Source organism: Oryx dammah, unplaced genomic scaffold (genome assembly GCF_014754425.2).
Source record: "Oryx dammah isolate SB20612 unplaced genomic scaffold, SCBI_Odam_1.1 HiC_scaffold_14, whole genome shotgun sequence".
Classification (NCBI taxonomy): domain Eukaryota; kingdom Metazoa; phylum Chordata; class Mammalia; order Artiodactyla; family Bovidae; genus Oryx; species Oryx dammah.
In genome coordinates, this window is record NW_024070198.1 from 22,895,775 (window position 1) to 22,916,839 (window position 21,065).

A 21,065-nucleotide genomic window follows, 5' to 3' on the forward strand; every position below is an offset into this window, starting at 1 on the left:
TAGTCAAGGGACTTCCTTGGCAGTCCAGTGGTTAAGACTCTATGCTTCCACTGCAGGGTTCACAGGTCTGATCCCTGGTTGGGGAACTAGGATTCTGCATACCATAGGTGTGGCCAAAAAGAAAAGACTCTAGTTAAAAACTAGTTTTAAAAACTAGTTTAAAACTACATTTTAAGACTCCTCTATTCCAAAGCCTTTGACTGTGTGGATCAGAATAAACCGGAAAATTCTGAAGGAGATGGGAATACCAGACCACCTGACTTGTCTCTTGAGAAACCTATATGCAGGTCAGGAAGCAACAGTTAGAACTGGACATGGAACAACAGACTGGTTCCAAATAGGAAAAGGAGTACATCAAGGCTGTGTATTATTACCCTGCTTATTTAACTTATATGCAGAGTACATCATGAGAAACGCTGGGCTGGATGAAGCACAAGCTGGAATCAAGATTGCCGGGAGAAATATGAATAATCTCAGATATGCAGATGACACCACCTTTATGGCAGAAAATGAAGAGGAACTAAAGAGCCTCTTGATGAAAGTGAAAGAGGAGAGTGAAAAAGTTGGCTTTTCAACATTCAGAAAACTAAGATCATGGCATCCGGTCCTATCACTTCATGGCAAATAGATGGGGAAACAGTGGCTGACTTTTATTTTTCTGGGCTCCAAAATCACTGCAGATGGTGACTGCAGCCATGAAATTAAAAGACGCTTACTCCTTGGAAGGAAAGTTATGACCAACCTAGACAGCATATTAGAAAGCAAAGACATTACTTTGTCAACAAAGGTCCGTCTAGTCAAGGCTATGGTTTTTCCAGTAGTCATGTATGGATGTGAGAGTTGGACTATAAAGAAGGCTGAGAACCGAAGAATTGATGCTTTTGAACGGTGGTGTTAGAGAAGACTCTTGAGAGTCCCTTGGAATGCAAGGAGATCCAACCAGTCCATTTCACTGGAAGGACTGATGTTGAAGCTGAAACTCCAATACTTTGGCCACCTGATGCAAAGAGCTGACTCATTTGAAAAGACCCTGATGCTGGGAAAGATTGAGGGCAGGAGAAGAAGGGGACGACAGAGGATGAGATTGCTGGATGGCATCACCACCTCTATGGACATGGGTTTGGGTGGACTCCAGGAGTTGGTGATGGACAGGGAGGCCTGGTGTGCCACAGTTCATGGGGTTGGAGAGTCGGACATGACTGAGCAACTGAACTGAACTGAACAAAGTAAAATGTATATTGTATGGCATCCAATAAAAAATCAGCAGCATTCTAAGAAAAAGGAAAATATGATACATAATGAGGAGAAAAATTAACTGACAAACATACAAATGATAGAATAGTCAGACACTAAGTTGTTGTTATTAGTCTGTGTGATAAGTCGCTTCATTCCAACTCTTTGCAACCCTAAGGACTATAGTCCACCAGGCTCCTCTGTCCATGGGGATTCTCCAGGCAAGAATACTGGAGTGGGTTGCCATTTCCTCCTCCAATGCATGAAAGTCCCCATACCAGTCAGAATGGCCATCATTTAAAAGTATATAAATAACAAATGTTGGAGAGGGTGTGGAGAAAAGGGAGCCATCCTACACTGTTGGGAGGGATGTAAACTAGTGCAGCCAGCATGGAAAACAGTATGGAGGTGCCTTAAAAAACTAAAAATAGAGTATTCCCTGGTAGTCCAATGGTTGGGACTCCAACCTTTCTTTAAATGAACCTTTTAATTAATTAGTTTTTTGGCTGTGCCATGTGGCATAGGATCTTAGCTCCCCAGCCAGGGACTGAACCTGGCTGCACTAGTTTACATTCCTCTGTTTTTAGTTTTTTTTTTTTTTTAAACCTCAGGGTAGAGGATGGACTTTCTTTCTTTAAATGAAAAAAATTAATTAATTAAAAGGTTCATTTAAAGAACGAAAGTCCATCCTCTAGCCTGAGGTTTAAAAAAAAACAACTAAAAACAGAGTTGCCATAAGATCCTGTGATCCCACTCCTGGCACATATCCAGAGAAAACTATGTAATTTGAAAAGATACATGCACCCTGATGTTCATAGCAGCAGTATTGTTTAGTTGCTAAGATCTGTACAACTCTTTTGCGACCCCATGGGCTGTAGCCCATCAGGCTCCTCTATCCGTGGGATTTTCTAGGCAAGATACTGGAGTGGGTTGCGATTTCCTTCTTCAAGGAATCTCCACAACCCAATGATCGAACCCACATCTCTTGCATTGGCAGGAGGATTCTTTATCACTGAGGCACCAGGGAAGCCCATTTCACATGCTAGCAAGGTTATCATCAGAGTCTTTCAAGGTAGGCTTCAGCAACATGTGAACCGAGAACTTTCAGATATACAAGTGGGTTTCAAAGGGACAGAGGAACCAGGGATCAAACTGCCAACATTTGTTGGATCACGGACAAAGCAAGGGAGTTCCAGAAAAACATCCACTTCTGTTTCACTGACTGCTAAAGCCTTTGACTGTGTGGATCACAACAAACTGTGGAAAATTCTTAAAGAGATGGGAGTTCCAGACCTCCTTACCTGTCTCCTGAGAAACCTATATGTGGGTCAAGAAGCTACTTGAAAACCAGACACGGAACAACGGACTGGTTCAAAACTGGACATGAGTTTGAGCAGGAAGTTGGTGATGGATGACAGTGAAGCCTGGCATGTGGTAGTGTATGACAAGGCTGTATATTGTCACCCTGCTTGTTTAAATTCTAAGAAGAGTACATCATGCAAAATGCCAGGCTGGGTGAATCAAAAGCTGGAATCAAAATTGCTGGGAGAAATATTAACAACCTCAGATATGCAGATGATACCCCTACTGGCAGAAAATGAAGAGGAACTAAAGAGCCTCTTGATGAAGGTGAAAGAGGAGACTGAAAAAGCTGGCTTGAAACTCAACACTCAAATCTATAAGGAAACAGCATTTGTTCACAGACCTCAGTAAAGTGAGCATATGATAGATAAACAATAAATCAACTTACTAGTAGGTTAGCATTACATGTCATGTTCTTAACATTATGGTTTATATGTATATGAGCGATACAAAAATACTTCATTCCCTTTGGAAGTTTAAATATTGGCTCTGTTTATATATTCCACTTGTCTCTCTTCATGTTAACAGAGGACATAAATGAAACAAAATTTTATTTTCATATTGTGTTTCCATTAAAGTGTTTTCTATCACTCTTTAGGTGGGAAGGGGGAGATAAGCTACAGTCAGGGGGAAAACATTTGCAGTTCAGTTCAGTCGCTCAGTCATGTCCAACTCTTTGTGACCCCATGGACTACCACATGCCAGGCTTCACTGTCATCCATCACCAACTTCCTGCTCAAACTCATGTCCATTGAGTCGGTGATGCCATCCAACAATCTCATCCTCTGTAGTCCCCTTCTCCTCTTGCCTTCAATCTTTTCAGCATCAGGGTCTTTTCCAATGAGTCAGTTCTTCTCATCAGGTGGCCAAAGTATTGGAGTTTCAGCTTCAGCATTAGTCCTTCCAATGAATATTCAAGACTGATTTCCTTTAGGATTGACTGGTTTGATCTCCTTGTAGTCCAAAGGACTCTGAAGAGTCTTCTCCAATACCATGGTTCAAAAGCATCAATTCTTCAACACTCAGCCTTCTTTATGGTCCAGCTCTTACAGCATGAGCCCTCATGCTGCCAACTACTGAAGCCCGAGTGCCCTAGGACCCATTGCTCCACAGCAAGAGAAGCCATCATAATGAGAAGCCCGTGATCACAACTGGAACGCAGCCCCAGCTCTGCAACAAGAGAAACCCCGCACAGCAACCAAGACCCAGCACAGCCAAAAAATAAATAAATTAAATCATTAAAAAAAACAACACACAATAAGACAAAGAATCTAATTATCAAAATACAGGTAAAATACTTGAACAGACACTTCATCATAAAAGATATACAGATGTCAAATAAGCACAAGAAATGCAAATTATAACCATAATGAGATTCTACTACATGCCTATTACAACATCTAAAATTAAAAAGACTGACCAGGGACTTCCCTCGTGATCCAGGGGTTAGGACTCTGTGATTCCATTGCAAGGGGCACAGGGTTCAATCCCTGGTCAGGGAACTAAGATCCTGCATGCCATACAGTGTGGCCAAAACAAACAAACAAAAAGATTAACCATGCCAAATTTAATGAGGATATAGAGCAGCAACTAGAACTCTAATACATGGCTGGTGAGAACTTGGAAAAAAAAAAAAGGGGACAAGCACTTTGGAAAACAATTTGCCATTTCTTTTTTGTTGTTTTTCTTTTTTGGCCATGCGGCATAGCTGGTAGGATTTCAGTCCCCTGACCAGGGACTCAACAAGACCCACAGCAGGTTAAAGCCCAGAATCTTAACCTCTAGGCCACCAGGGAACTCCCAGCATTTCTTTTAAACATACCTACTCTAGGTCCCAATCTTTCTACTCCTAAGTAACTGTCCAAGAGAAATGAAAGCATACATACACATATGCTTGTACATGAATATTCATAGCAGCTTGGTTTGTAATAGTCAGAAAGTGAAAACCACCCAAACATCTATGAACAGGTGAATGGATACATATGGTCTTTTATCCACACAATGGAATACAATTAGGCAATAAAAAAGAAATAACTATTGATACACAACATGAATTAATCTCAAAATTATGCTGAGTGAAAGAAGATAAAAAATTGAGTGCACACTATATGGTTTTTGTTTATATAAAATTCTAGAAAATGCCAACTAATCTACAGTGATAGAAAGCAGATCAGTGGTTGCCTGGAGTGAGGAATGAGGTGGAAGGGCCCGAGGAAACTTTTGGGTGTGATATGTTCATTACCTCAGTTACGGTGACTGTCTCATGGCTATACACATATGTCAAAATTTATTGTATACTCTAAATATATACAGTTTGTTGTATTTATACCTCAATAAAACTGTTTTTAAAATGGCAGGCTTTTCTTTCCCTCTTTCCTTACAAATTATAAGTAGTAATTATACTAACAAAAGAGTTCCTCCATATATTTTAATTTCTTTTTCTATTACTTTCTTCAAATTATTTATAGGAAAAATTCAAAGCACCTTCTTGGATCATTCATGGACTAAACAAAACACATTTTATTTTAAAAATTCAAGTTACAAAGTCTCAGCAAAGGTAACATAAAAATTTATTCAACAAAAAACATAAAAATAAATGATTAACCATATAATCATTAATATGAAATAAAATCTGCCATGAAGTCTATACAGTTTTGTGAAGGCTAAGGGGTGAGATTTTCTTAGATCATCTTCAAAAAGTTCCTTACTTGACAGTTTTCCTATGATCTTATCTAACACACATAAGTGTTACTGTGACAGACTTTTGGACTCTGTTCACAGAGCCAGCCTATCTAATGCTGAACTATTTTTCATAGCAACAATAAAATTACAGATGATTATCATATGGCAAAAGAAAGAGTGCTCCAATAAATAGCTAAACATTTCATTTGTCACCTGTTTACAGTGTCAAGCTTAAGAGTAGTTTTTTCAGTAAGGTACAGCAGTGACTAATGTTGACTAAAAGGCTCAAATTTTAGCTCCTTTCAAGCAATAGTGCTACAGCTTATACTGAAACAGTACTTTGCTTCAATATAAAATATCCAGCCTGCAAAGTAGTTGTATCTGAAGAGTAACAACTGAAATGAACTCTCAGGCATTCAAAATACTTTAGTATCACACTTTAAAAATATTTCCTAGGCAAAACATACATATTTATAGTTCCCTTCACCACCAGTACCACCCTCCCCCAAACGAAGGGAAACCAGCTGCCCCCAAAGCTCTAGGCAACTTCTGAAAACAGGAAGCAGAGTAACTGAAACAGCAGGGTAAGCCTTGTGAGTAATCTGCAGCCTGGTTAGCAAGGCCATTTTAACGTCTGTTTCAGGTCATGCCAGTAGCTCACTTGGAACGAAGTGAGTAGCACTTCAATACAGTATGTAGCACAGATCCATCAGGCAAACTGTTTAATTCACACAGCAGTTTGAACCAAATATTCATTTTTCAATGGAATAAGTATATCACTGTAGGCAATATATAATGATAACAGTAATACGAACACTTAGTGTTCTACTAAATTTCACTGCAAATTATTTTGTGTTTCCAATATAAAATTAGGAATTTATAAGTTTTATAATCAACCATTCTCATTCTAAGAACAATGAACACTGCTCTGAGACTTGAATGGAAAGGATACTTTTAAATGGCTTTTTCAAATTTCCTCACTTTAGCCTGAAATTTATTTTCAAAAATACAACTTTCATTGCATATTGCGCTGTGCTCAGTTGTGTTCGACTCTTTGCAGCCCCATGGACTGTAGCCAGCCAAGCTCCTCTGTCCACGGAATTTTCCAGGCAAGAATACTGGAGTGAGGTGCATTTCCTACTCCAGGGGATCTTTCCAGTCTAGGAATCGAACCTGTGTCTCTTGTGTCGCCTGCTCACCTGCACTGGCAGGTGGACTCTTTATCATTAGTAACTGAATATTACACATATTAAACTATTATAGTTTACTATAGTAAATTAAAAAAGAAAAGTTAAAGCTATATTGTTCATATGTACGCCCGGTATCACACTAACATTTTACACATGACTCTTGATAATCCTAATCCTTGACAGATGAGCAGTAAAACCAAGAAAATGTAGAGGTACATTAGTTGGTTACATCAGTATGTTGCCATCAAGGGACCCTTCCGTAACAAGACCACAAACCAATTTACTTACAAATACAGTCCCTAGAAAACAAGGGAAGCCAGATCCAAATTAATTTGTCTAATAATTTGTCTAATAATACTGCTAAAAATCTAAATCACTGTTTATGTAGTTAATAGGGCCACCTCTAAATCAAAGAACAGCACTTTGAAATAAAATACAGCTTTGCAAGTATTCTTGTAACCTTTGTTTCTTCTAATCATAAAACACATGAAAGACAATAATCACATAATTTAAGATGAAGAAATATTAATTTCTCCCCAAAAGTAAGACTCCTTGGGTGGTGGTGGTGGTTTACTTGCTAAGCCGTGTCCGACTCTTGTAACCCCAGACTCCTCTGTCCATGGGATTCTCCAGGCAAGAATATTGGAGTGGGTTGCCAACTCCTTCTCCAGTAAGACTCCTTAAAAGTGTGTCATGTATAAACGTTAAATGTTTCATTAACCCCTATCTTTTTAGTTTGTAAAGAAGAGTTTTTTGCTCATTTTTCATTCTTTCTATCATTTGCCCATATTTTACATTTGTGTAAAAGACTAAGTTTACACATCAAGTGATACAGATGGCTAACAAATTCCAACTAATAAAATCTCATTTACCTATCCACACATATCACTAGCTATTCTCTTACCCTACTTTATTTTTCTTTTTTGAAGATTGACACTTCTAGATTTAACATATTTGACAGTTGTGTACTGCCAAGTCATTTTCTCTAAAATGCAAGCTCCCCTAGGCTAAGACTTGTTTTGTTCACTGCTGTAGCCTCAGTTCCCTGAAATGCAGACTTGAAATACACAGGCAGAAATAAACTCTTACACCTCTACATTTGGAACATTTCGCTTTCAGAAGCTCATTTGTGTCCACCTGAAAATGCAAGACTATTACACAGGTTCTTTCTAATGCTCTAAATCACTCTTCATGAAATCTTACTCTTAGTTCAGAAACGCATAAGATTCTTAGTTTGATTACTATAGTATTTTGCTAACATTTCGACAGCAGGCCTTGGAACAAAAGGTTCCCTGTTCTCTGATGGAAAACAACAAAACTGAGAAGAGATCTTGTCAAATGAGAAATGTACTACCTGTTGCCAGGACAATTTGTTTTTCTTCTTCAAACAACAACATGCTCCGATCTCTAGTCCGAAACCGTAACTAGAAAATGTGAATGTATTGCATGTGTTCCTAAACTTCCAAAAACAGACCAAAAAAGACCTGAATTTTATGTTATCCTCAACACTTTACAGCTGCTACTCCTAGAATTTCATTACCTCTGCCACATCACACAGAATTCATCCATATATGAAGGTTGCTTTCAACTGAATGTTCTGAGTAATACCAGACCTTCAACAATAACATAGTTGTTGACAGAAAGGAACAAGAGAGCATGTAAAGAAAGCATTTTAAATGACTGCTTGAGAATACGTAGTACAGCAGCCCCCTAACCCTTATCCAAGAGGGGATACGTTCTGAGACCTCCAGTGGATGCCTGAAACTGGATAGTATGCAATGCCATATAAGCTATATTTTCTCCTATACATATATACCTACAATAAAGTTTAACTTACAAATTAGGCACATCAAGAGGCATGTTAACCACAATAACTAATAATAAAACAATTCCAACAACACAACTGTAACAAAAGTTATGTGAACGTGGTCTCTCACTCAATATCTTCCTCTACCATACTCATACTTCTTCTGGTGATGACATAAGATGATAAAATGCCTAAGTAATGAGATGCAGGTGAGTGATGTAGGCATTGTGACAGTGTTAGTTAGGCTACTCTTGATCTTCTGATGATACGTCAGGAGGAGGATTATTCTGAATTACTGGGCCATAAGGAGGTCAATGATTGGAGATCTCGGACAGGACGGTGCAAGATTTCACCACATTACTCAGAATGGCATACTCACATTACAAAATCTAAAACTTATGAATTGTTTATTTCTGGAACGTAATATTTTCTGGCTGTGACTGCAGGTAACTGAAACTGTGGAAAGCAAAACTGTGGATGAGGGGGGACCACCATATGACTTTTATTTCTTCAAAACACTGCTATAACTAGCTAAGGTCAAAAGCATAAAGGTAATAGAGCTGAACTGTTTTTGCATTCAGCTAACATATAATACTTTGCAATGGATGATTTAGTAATGATTCATGAATATCCTTTTAAAAAGCTGATGGGGACTTTCCTGATGGTCCAGTGGTCAGGAATCTGCCTTGTGGTGCAGGGGGTACAGGTCCAATCCCTCTTCAGGGAATGAAGATCCCACGTGCTGCAGAGCAACTAGGCCTAAGAGGAGCAGCTACTGAGCCCGAGCACTCTGGAGCCTGGGCGCCACAATAATCACTATGATAGTTCTACTTTTTTATTATATACATTCATATATATGGCTTAGATCACTTATTTGATGAAAATTCGGAGATATGGGACTTCCCTGGTAGTCTAGTCGTTAAGATCAGCCTTCCAATGGAGGGGACACAGATTCAATCGCTAGTGTGTGGAGACCCCACATGCAGCAGAGCAACTGAGCCTGTGTAACAATTCAACAGTTACTGAAGCCCATGCTCCCTAGGAAACGGCAACCCACTCCAGTGTTCCTGCCTGGAGAACCCAGGGACGGGGGAGCCTGGTGGGCTGCTGTCTATGGGGTCGCACAGAGTCGGACACAACTGAAGCGACTTAGCAGCAGCAGCATGCTCCCTAGAGCTGGTGCTCTGCAACAAGTGAAGCCACTGCAATGAGTAGCCCTCAGGCAGCAATGAAGACCCAAAGAAGCCAAAAAAAATAAACAATTTTTTAAAAAATTCAGAGATATGTATAAATTCAATGTTTTAGTAATGCTAACATAATAATAGCTAACTTCCCCAGTGGCTCAGAAATAAAGATTCACCTGCCAGTGCAGGAGACATGGGTTCGATCCCTGAGTGGGGAAGATCCTTAGGAGAAAGAAATGGCAACCCACTCCTGTATTCTCGCCTGGGAAATCCCACAGACAGAGGAGCCTGGCAGGCTACAGTCCATGAGGTCACAAAAGAGTTGGACACAACTTAGCAACTAAACAACAATAAAACATTTATTTAGCGCTCACTTTATTTTCATGTATTAATCTAAGCTCTATACATATTTTATCTGACTTCTCACAACAACCATATGAATTAGGTACCATTATCTTCATTATGCAAAGAAGAAAACAGCATAGAGAAGTTAAATAATTTGACCATGATTATAGAAACAAACTTGTAGTAAGGAGTGCAGATTCTGGAGCCATTCTGATCAAGCTTGAAACTTGGTTCAAATGCTAAATTAGTTCTGAAACTGAGCAAATTATACAATCACCTCAGCTTTTTCTACTCCAAAATGGTTAGTTTGAACAAAGATTTAATGCATCAATAAGTGCAACATACTAAGAACAGTGGCTCGCACACAGTGCATGATAAATTATATTTATAATACTAGAGACCATAATGTTTCATACTTATGACTTCTGCACAATGTAGTAAATACTTTATGTTTGAAGGAATGTTATAGTAGGTTTCTACTTTTAGAGTCCAAACTTCAGAGTGTCAATTAAATGCCAAAGGCTATACAATTTCACACATTTTTTCATGTCAATCTAAGTATCCTAAATATAACCTACTGTCTATAGGTTTCTTTCTTTCCTGAAAGCTCTCAGTTCCTCCTAGGATTACTTTATCAAACCTATTGCAAAAGTCAATAATTTAAGGCTAAGAACACAGCATTCACTGATTTCAGATTTGTGAAAGATCCCAATGTTACACCTTCATGTTATTTACCAGTCTTTAGAATTTGCAGAGTAATTTCATACCAATGGCAGAAAAAGAATGTGTAACACAAATGCTGGAGAAGGCAATGGCACCCCACTCCAGTACTCTTGCCTGGAAAATCCCATGGATGGAGGAACCTGGTAGGCTGCAGTCCATGGGATTGCTAAGAGTTGGACACAACTGAGCGACTTCACTTTCACTTTCATGCATTGGAGAAGGACATGGCAACCCACTCCAGTGTTCTTGCCTGGAGAATCCAGGGACAGGGGAGCCTGGTGGGCTGCCGTCTATGGGATCGCACAGGGTCGGACACGACTGAAGCGACTTAGCAGGAGCAGCAGCAGCAACACAAATGCTAATTGAACACATTAAAGCAGAAAAAATAACATCTAAGCCTAAATATAAAAAAAGCAAAACCATATAACTTTTAGAAAATAAAAAATTATGAAAAGCCTTATGACATCAAGGTAGAGAAGACTTTCTTGTATAATAAACACAAACCATAAAGGAAAAGATGACAAATTTGACTAGGTTAAAATTTATAGTTTATACTTGCCAAAACATTTGATCTGAATTTAAATACCCAAGGAAATGATGAGACAAATCCAAACTGAGGGATGTTCTATAAAACGACTGACCTGGACTCTTCAAATATCATCAATATTATGAAAACAAACAAAAATCTGGGGCTCTGTTGTGGATTAAAGGTAACTAAAAGGACATGGTAACTAAATGCAACTCATGATCCTGAACCAGGGATGGGGCTGAAGAATAACTATAAAGGTCACTATTGGGACAACTGAGAAATTTTTAATACACACTGTATGAGAGAGAGACAGAGACAGTGCACTAAGTCGTCTCCGACTCTTGTGACCCCTATGGACTGTAGCCTGCCAGGCTCCTCTGTCTATGCGATTCTCCAGGCAAGAATACTGGAGTGGGTTGCCATTTCCTTCTCCAGGGGATCTTCCTGACCCAGGAATCGAACCCAGGTCTCCAGCATTGCAGGCAGATTCTTTATCGAAAGCAAATAGAACAGGGTGGACAAAGAGTGGAATGATTAAGATTAATGGGGCTCTAACTGGATCCATTTTGCCATTTTCACAGAATTGATTAGTGAAAGGACATACCACATAGAACTCATTTGTTAAATAGCACCCCTTTCTTACCCTCTGCCTCCAACATACTCCCTAGAGTGCTACAAGCAGGGAAGACCTAAACTATTGGGAGGAATCCCTAACACTTTTCCAGAGTAGAATTCGGCTAAGTTCAAAAAGGTTCCTTCTTTTAAGAGTTTTGGGAAACTAGACACTGCAATTTTATCAGAATCGGCGACGTCTGGAGCAAATTCAGCTCCAGGAGCTGCACGGCTGAATGCAGGAGGGCTTCCACCAGTTGCTCCAATTCCTCCCACTGTAGCAGCATGGCCAAAGCGCTCAGTTGTTGGTGGGGTCAATCCCAAGGCTCCATCTGGCACCATAGTGGCTGGTCCTGGAGGAGCTGGGGTACCAGCTGGCACAGGAGCAGGGGGCATGGCGCCTCTGTTGTTTATGCCCACAGCACCTCCCACAGCCATGTGACCCATCCATCTCTCTTGCTCTCTCGCATCAGGGAAGGTTCCCTTGAATGCTTCCTGCTGTCGTCGCATCATTTCCTCTTGCTGCCGCCGCATCTCTTCCTCACGGTGTCTGCGCTCCTCCTCCTGCCTGAGCTCCAGCTGCTTTCGTTTTTGCACTTCTTGATTGTGCAGCTCTTCCATCCTCCGAAGTTCTTCTTGACGCCTCATCCAATCCTGCCTCATTAGCATGACCTGGTGCTCATGGCGAGCAGCCTCCATCTCCATCTTCTCACGAGCTTCCTTGATGTTTCAGTCCACTTGGTCCTGCTGCTGCTTTTCCATCTCAATAAGTGCCTTCCAGCGCATGGCATACTCATACTCAAAGGAGCCAGGCTGTGCAAATCTGGGTGGCTGTTCTCACTCTTTGTGAATACTGTATATTAGATTATATTGTATTATATTGTATTAGAGTATATTGTATTCATATTAAATGTGATAATTATACTGTAGGTTTATAGGCCAAATTGCTTTTCGGATATTTAAGGATTAATATATCTTTTGAGAGAAGAAGTGCCATGATGTCTACAACTTACTTTTAAACGGTTTAGAGAAAAAAATCTATATATGAAAGTAAACAAACATGGCAGTGTTAACAACTGGTGAATCCAGGTGAAAGCTGTAAGTGTATTCACTGCACTTTTCTGTAGGGCTGAAATTTTTCAAATAAAAAGTTGGAATAAAAATGTAAAACTTAAAAAGAACTAAAACTTGGGGTTCCCAGGTGTCTCAGTGGCGAAGAATCTGCCTGCCAATGCAGGTCATGTGGGTTCCATCCCTGATCAGGGAAGATCCCACATACGGCAGGCAGAGTGACTGACTAAGCGCGCCACAACTACTGAGTCAGAACTACCGAGCCCAGGGGCCCCGCGCAGCTACTGAGCCCGTGTGACGCAACTACTGAAGCCCGCAGGCCCTAGAGCCTGTGCTCTGCAACGAGAAGCCGCTGCAATGAGAAGCCTGTGCACCACGACTAGAGAGTAGGTGCTGCTCTGCACAACTAGAGAAAGTCCACGCATTAACAAAGACCTAGCACAGTCAAAAATAAATAAATAAATAATTTTTTTTTTTTAATGTAAAACTTGGGACTTCCTTGGTGGTTGTGACTAAGACTCCAAGTTCCCAATGCAGGGGCCCTGGATTCGATCCTTGGTCAGGGCAAAAACAATGTTAAACACCATCACTAGTCATTAGGGAAATGCAAACTAAAACCACAAAGAGATATCACCGCTCACCTGACAGAAAAGTTATAATAAAAAAAAAACAAAAAACAAAAAATAACAAGTGCTGGTGAGGATGTGGCAAGAAAGGAACCCTCCAGCGCCCTGGATTTGATCCCTGGTCAAATTCTTCACCACTGAGCTACCTGGGAAACCCAAGTTTACAGGCTGTTTTTTAAGTTTTACATTTTTTATTCCAACTTTTTATTTGAAAAATTTCAGTCCTACAGAAAAGTACAGTGGTAGTTCAATGAATACACTTACACCTTTCACCTGGATTCACCAGTTGTTAACACTTTGCCACAACTAAGACCCAGTGTAGCCAAATAAATAAATCAAATAAACATATTTTTTTTTAAATGTAAAACTCATGCACAACAAAAAGTAAAGAGCAATCAAACACTGAGAGGACACTGCAATATCATAGTAGGGAGAATATTAATATAAAGTAGAGATAAAGAGCTGCAAACTAATGATGGAAAAAAAAATAAGGCAACAGAAAAAAAAAGAATGAAGGACATGAACAGCAATTACAGAGAAGAAAAATCTTACAATAAATGGATGCAAACAGAATAAATCATTACAATAAACGGAAAAGCAAGTTAAAATGAATTGAGCTTGATTTTTAAATTGAAGAGTCTGACAATATCCATGTTTGCAAGGATATGGCAAAATGGGAACTCTCACAACTTGCTGATGGGTATTTCCTGTTTAGTAGTTTGGAAAATAATTCGGCCTTATCTAATAAAGGGGAAGATCCTCATACTCTGCTGCTGCTGCTGCTAAGTCGCTTCAATCGTGTCCGACTCTGTGCGACCCCACAGACGGAAGCCCACCAGGCTCCGCCGTCCCTGGGATTCTCCAGGCAAGAACACTGGAGTGGGTTGCCATTTCCTTCTCCAGTGCATGAAAGTGAAAAGTGAAAGTGAAGTCGCTCAGTCGTGTCCAACTCTCAGCAACCCCATGGACTGCAGCCTACCAGGCTCCTCCGTCCATGGGATTTTCCAGGCAAGAGTACTGGAGTGGGATGCCATCGCCTTCTCCGCCTCATACTCTACAACCTAAGAATTCCCTAGGCTTAGAATTCTCTCTCACACCTGTAAATAACATGACACATCGAAGAATGTTTATTACAGCACGGTTAACAATAGCAAAAAAGGCAGAAACCCCTACATATTCATAAACAAACTGGGTTATTCACATAATGCAGTATTATAGAGCAATTAAGATGAATGAACTAAAGATATATCTATCAACATGGATATGCAGCAAAAACCATGTTAAACAACATCACTAATTAGGGAAATGAAAATTAAAACCACAAGGAGATATCACTGCTCATCTGGCAGAAAAGTTACTATCAAAAAAAAAAAGAAGAAATAACAAGTGCTGGTGAGGATGTGGAGAGAAGGAACCCTCATATACTGTTGGTGGAAACATAAATTGGTATAGCCACTATGGAAGAGAGTATGAACATCCCTCAAAAAATTAAGAATACAACTACCACATGATCCAGCTTCTAAGGATATTTATCCAAAGAATATGAAAACACTAATCTGAAAAAAGATACATGCACACCCCTATGTTCATTCTGGTATTATTCACAATAGCCAGGATTGGAATCAGTGGATGAAAAGATATGGTGTATAATACATATATACACAATGGAATAGTACTCAGCCATGAGACAATGAAATCTTGACACGTGCCCTAACACTGATGGACATCAAGGATATTATGCTAAGTGAAACAAGCCAGATGGAGAAAGACAAATACCGTATGATTTCACTCATATGTGGAATATAAAAAACTAATAAACAAACAATAAATAAACCAACTCAAACAAAAACACAGATAGAAAAGGTACTAGTGACCACAGGGGCAGTGGTAGAGGAAAAGGGAAATGGGTAAAGGAGATCAACTATATGGTGGTCGATGGACAGTACATTTTTGGTGGTGAGCAAAGCATATACAGAATTAGAAATACTATATTCGTGAAACTTATATAATGCTATAAATCAATGCATATCAATAAAATAAATTTTAAAAAGAACAGCCTCAATATTGGGATAGACCTGGAAACACAGGCTGGGCTAGAAGTCAAACATAGCCCCCCTTCAAAAAACATACCCCCCCCCCCAAAATCTTCATATGGGGACTTCCCTGGTGGTCCAGTGATTAAGAGTTCGCCTGCCAATGAAGGGGACACCATTTCGATCTCTGGTCCAGGAAGTTTCCATATGCCATGGGGCAACTAAGCCAGTGTGCCATAACTACTGAGCGTGCTCTCTGCAACAAAAGAAGCCACCGCGACAAGAAGCACTTGTAAGAAGAGGAGCCCCGGCTCGCCACAACTAGAGAAAGCCCAAGCACAGCAGTGAAGACCCAGCACAGCCAAATAAACCAATCAAAAAATTTAAAAAGATATTGTGTGTAAAAAAAAATAAAAATAAAAAAAATTTAAAAAATCTTCATATGAGCTTCTTTCATCAATGCTTTATCATAAAATATCTTCAAAAATAGACAATGAATCAAAAACAAGTTTTTTATTGTGCATAGTACATTAAACAAGAGAATCACGTGCATAACGTATTAAACAAGAGCATATACCCTTCTATGGATACACACATATTAGTAAAAGTATACAAATATAATGGGAATAATTACTAAATTCATGAAAGGGCAAAAGAGGAACAGTATCAGCAAGGGTTCATCCAGGCCTTAACTGCACTGGTAATTTCATCCCTTTGAAAAACACAGCAAATTGAAAAGAGAGACTACACAATTAGAACATGGACTAATATGGGGGGGAAAAAACACTAAATATGAACTGTAATTAAGATGATTACATTATATTCTGTATTTTAAAATATTTCATATTTTTAAATAAATTTAAAATATAAAAGAAATCCCATTAAATTGAACCAAGAAGCATTTAAAAACATGTACTCCATGGACATCTGAAAGGGAAACATACCAACACAGTGGTCCCTCAGAATCCACGGGGGCGCTGGTTCTAGGACACACACCCCCTCATCACAGATACCAAAATTCCCAGATATAAGGAGCTCAAGCTCCTTATATAAAATGGCACAGTACAGTCGTCCTTCTGATTTTTCCCCATTTGCAGCCAGATACGACAGGCCTACTATATCCAACAAATTTGCTGATATGTGTATTTTTGCTGCTAAGTCATGTCCAACTCTCTGTGACTTCATGGATGCCAGGCTTCTCTGTCCTCCATTATCCTCTGGAACTTGCATGTATATTTTATATGTACATATATGTATTTTATATATACATATAAAATAAACAGGGACTTCCCTGCAGTCCAGTGGTTAGGATTCTGCACTTCCACTGCAGGGGCCACGGAGTCAGTCCCTGGTCAGGGAACAAGGAACCCACAGAATATATTCAACCATTGAACTTCAGGCACCAGATGTCAACCTTCTCTTTCCAAGGAGACCCTGACACAGCAGGCTTTTTCATCTCACACTCTTGATAATGCTTCCCAACCAAAAGAAACACACAAAAGAACAAACAGTTCAACACTGAGTCAATTTAATTCTGATTCTGTATTTCACCAAAACGGGGGGTCATTTTGCTGCTCTGCTTGCCATTTTGCTGGCTGGGTGGGGCACGGTACTGCTCAAATTCTTTTTCATGAAAAGGAAAACAGCCACTACAAACTTTGGTAACCAATCATAGGACACAAATTTCAAATGATATTTGCTTTAAGGTAATTGCTTCAAATGGTAAAAAGTCACATAACATTTACTCTGTTCAAATGACAAGGACTTAACACTCCATAACAATTTGCTATCAATTTCCTTAAGACAAGTAACTTTTTCAGGGCTAAACTTTCAAAAGGAAACAAACACCAGCTACTTGTACATAAGGGCTATCTTGCGTCATTAATCCTGCTCTATCTGCAAGAAGCCCACGTATCCTATCTTGTGAATAGTTTACTCGAATTTCTCTCTCCAGTTTTACTTCATACTATTGATCTACCAAACTCTTTGTTTTAGTGAGAGCAATCTATTCAGCAAACTCTCAATATATCCACTTTTGCATTTTTTCCATACTCTCAAGTGTCACTTTCTGTTTTCCCTGATGGCACCAACCTACAGTAATCTCTCCATTTTGAACCAAAAAAAAAAAAAAAAAAAAAACACACACACACACTAATAGCTAACATTTATAGAGAATCTAATGGGTGCTAGTGTTACTTCAATGGAATTATCCCATTGAACCCACACAACTCTGTGAAATTTGTTCTATTTTTTCCGTTTTCCATGGTGAGAGAAACTGAGTGAAGTTCTCTTAAGGTTAATTCTCCAAGGGTGCATAAATGGTATGGCAAGCCAGGTCTCAAACACAGACTCCAAAACCTAGGCCCTTAAACATATGTGATGCCATCTCCTGGCTCAATGCCTTTTTGTACTGACCACCTTTACTGCTCATACATCATTTAATGTATGTCCTGGAGATATTTAACATTTTGTGTTCCGAGATGTTGCCTAAGCAGCTCAAAATATTACAATCATTCAACAAAAATTTACTGAGAGCCTATATGCTAGGCACTAGTGACTGACTACTAGGCATAAAATCACGTTATGGAGCCTCCACAGAAGAAAAGTAGATGAATTCTCTAGATACATAGATGTGGGGAAGTGCAAAATTTAAAGTATGTAAAAGGAATTATAACTACATAAAAATTATATTTACATAAGAACTGGAAAAGGGGCATCCCTGGTGGTCCAGTGGTTAAGAATCTGCCCTTCAATGCAAGGGACGCTGGTTCGATCCCTGGTCCCGTGGGAAGATCCCACATGCTTCAGTGTAACTAAGCCCTGTTCACCACAACTACTGAGCCCACGTGCTACAACTAGTGACGTCCACTGTGGCTGTGCTCCACAACAAGAGAAGCTGCTCATCAGAACTGGAGAGTAGCCCGTTTGCCACAACTAGAGAAAAACCCACACAGCAACAAAGACCCACTACAGCCAAAAAAATAAATAAATCTTAAAAAAATAAAAGAACTAGAAAAGATATTTGTCACAAATAATGTGATAAAGTTGGGGGATCTTTTTAACTATTAAATTTTGCTTTGCAGTAAGAAAGACAAGCAATAAAAAGATGTACTTTAAAAATAAGTTTTATGCCCTCTCTTTACCCCATTAAGCAGTAGAAATTAGAAATAGCCTAGAAGCAGATGAACCTTCAGCCAACATTCCACTTAGTCTGGCTTTCTTTAGGAAGCTACACCTGAAATAACTAATCAGGCTTGCAGATACCCTGTGTAAATATCTATATAAATCTTCCTACAGTTATAAACTTTTGGAAACCTGTAGCCAATTATAAATTTTCAAACAATGGAATCAAATCTTGGAGCTGAATGAACCCTTGCGGAGCATCTCCTTGGGCTCTCTCATTTTACAGATTAGTTGATCATTAAATTCTAAAATCTAAATTCTGGGTTGATGAGAATAATGCAGCAAGCCATACCGAAATGTAGTGGCTTATACTGCAATAGAAAAGCATTTCCAAAATAAAGTTTATGCACACTAGCATCAGCCCAGCATGTGGAGTTCTGCTTTTAATTACAAGCTGTGTCTTCTTGAACTTAACCTCTTCAGGTCTGGATGCCTTCATCTGGAAAAATTCTAACCATGTTGAAAAGTGTCGAGATAAATATCTGAAAGGACCTCAGTAACATTACGGTTCCACGATAAATGGCATGGGTTTGGGTGAACTCCGGGAGTTGGTGGACAGGGAGGCCTGGAGTGCTGAGGTTCGTGGGGTCGCAGAGTCGGACACGACCGAGCGACTGAACTGATAAATGGCACTCTCACATTACAGTTACCAGAGTTTGCATCTACTGCTTTAAGAGGCAAAATGAACAGTATATAAACAATATGAAACAAGTTCAATCATGAAGAATCTGGACCACGCACACGCACGCACAAAAACAACCCTATAATGGTGACTAGTCACTGCAGAGCACTGCACTTACAATGCATCCTCAAAACAAGAGCCCGAAGCTTCGCTACATCTGACACCCAACTCTACCTACTTGCCTTTAAAAGCTAAGGCCTACCACAGTCAAAGCCCCCAACGTCATGCTTGTAACTAGAGCTTCAGGCCTCAGATTCGCATCTCACTCTGGGCTCTCAAGGGCTTCAGGGGTCCCCAGGAAAAGAATGCTCTGCCACCAGACAGTTGGCCCCGGACTCGAGAGCCACTGGGAAAGAACTAGCACGTTTTTCGTGGCGGCTTGCAATTCGAAGTGAGCTTTCCAGGAAGTGCTGCAAACGACCAAACTGGCATGTGGGCTTTCAGTTGGCAATTTCTGGTGGTTCTTGCTACAACGCAGTCAACCTTGCATCCTAACACACAGCTGCCCGCTAGTTCCTCGGGGGGTCGACCGGGAACGCGCACGGGGTGGGGAGGCCCATTAACTTGGCGGAAAGGCAGGCTTTGGGTGCGGACAGGAGGAAGCCAGGCGTCGGCAGGAAAAAATAAGCTGAACTGAGTAAAGGGGTGTCCGCCAGAGGTGGGATGGTGGCTACCACCAGCGTGAGGGAAAAGCGGAGAAAAGGGCCGGAACGCGGCAAGACTGACTGCGGAGGCTAGGGCCCGCGCTCAGAGAGTAAGGCGGGTCCCGGCGAGCCCAAGGCCGGGAACAATGGCGCGAGCGTGACGTGGGGCCGGGGGTGTCGCCGCGGCGCGGAGGAAGGGGCTGCTCTGAGGCATGGGGCGACCTGGGGTTGGGGGCGAGCGGAATCTGGGGTGCGGGGTCCGCGGGCGCGCACTCAGACCAGAGGGGCCTGAGGGGCGCAGCAGCCGAGTACCGGTGCGGGGACAGGTGGGGGGCCCTGGCCCAGGTCGCGCGCTCTGCCGCGGACCCTACCTCGCTCCCTCGCCCGCCCGCTCCTTCCCCGCCCGCCCGCGGGTCCCGCCGCACTCACCGGCCCCGCCGCACGGCAGCAATCCCAGCGCGCAACTGCCGCAGCCTCCTGGGCGCGCGCTCTCCCCGCCCCCGCCGCCCTGGCACCGCCCCCTGCTCGCGCCCTGCCAGGGACCAGCGCGCTGTTCCGTCCCCCAGCTCCGCCGCAGAACCCGGCCGCCGCGACGCTCCCTGACCACGCTGCGGGAGTGCGGGCGCGAGGCGGGCTTGCGTCCCGGTCCCTCGCGCGGGTCTGGGGATCGTCAAATAACAGAACATCGCCTGCTGCTGAGCCGTGGAGTGACGCACGTTGACAACCCTTCCATGTCCCTTAGGTCTCCAGCCCTAGGCCTTCTGCAGGGCTCTGGACTACTTCACTGACACTCCGACGCTTACCCTTAGCGGGGTGGAGGCATCCGTTTTTCCCACTCACAGAATGTTCCAGACGAAAGGACCTCAAAGAGTCCTCTGGCCCAAACTACGCCTGAGTCCCAATAACGACTAAAAGTACGACTTTGAGGTTTGTCAGAAAGGGTTGGAGTCTCGGTTCCGCAGCTCGCCAACTGTGTGACCTTGTGCGATATACCTGAGTTCATCATACCACTTCCCTCATCCTTAATACAGGTGTTAATACATCCTTAACAACAGTGCCTACCTCTTAGGATGATGACAGAATGAAATAAGATAATAGAGGAAATGTCCTCGGCACAGTCCTGGCACATAACCCTCAAAAAAAAGGTTATTATATCAAC

At 41.2% G+C, this 21,065-nt stretch overlaps 1 protein-coding gene and 1 pseudogene across 7 annotated transcripts in view; both read right to left on the minus strand.

The window, feature by feature from the left end:
• The window catches only part of NT5C2 (5'-nucleotidase, cytosolic II), a 95,559-nt gene extending 75,157 nt beyond the window's left edge, over positions 1-20,402 (minus strand). For 3 of the 7 annotated variants that reach the window (XM_040254338.1, XM_040254337.1, XM_040254339.1), the window contains exon 1: positions 20,336-20,395. The gene's annotated coding sequence lies outside the window, so the exon portion shown is untranslated. Of the gene's footprint in view, positions 1-20,335 lie in introns of all 7 variants that reach the window. The other 4 variants (XM_040254329.1, XM_040254330.1, XM_040254342.1 and 1 more) reach the window with 3 other exon arrangements.
• Positions 11,728-20,120, minus strand: LOC120873502 (annotated as a pseudogene).
• Positions 20,403-21,065: the final 663 nt, after the last annotated feature.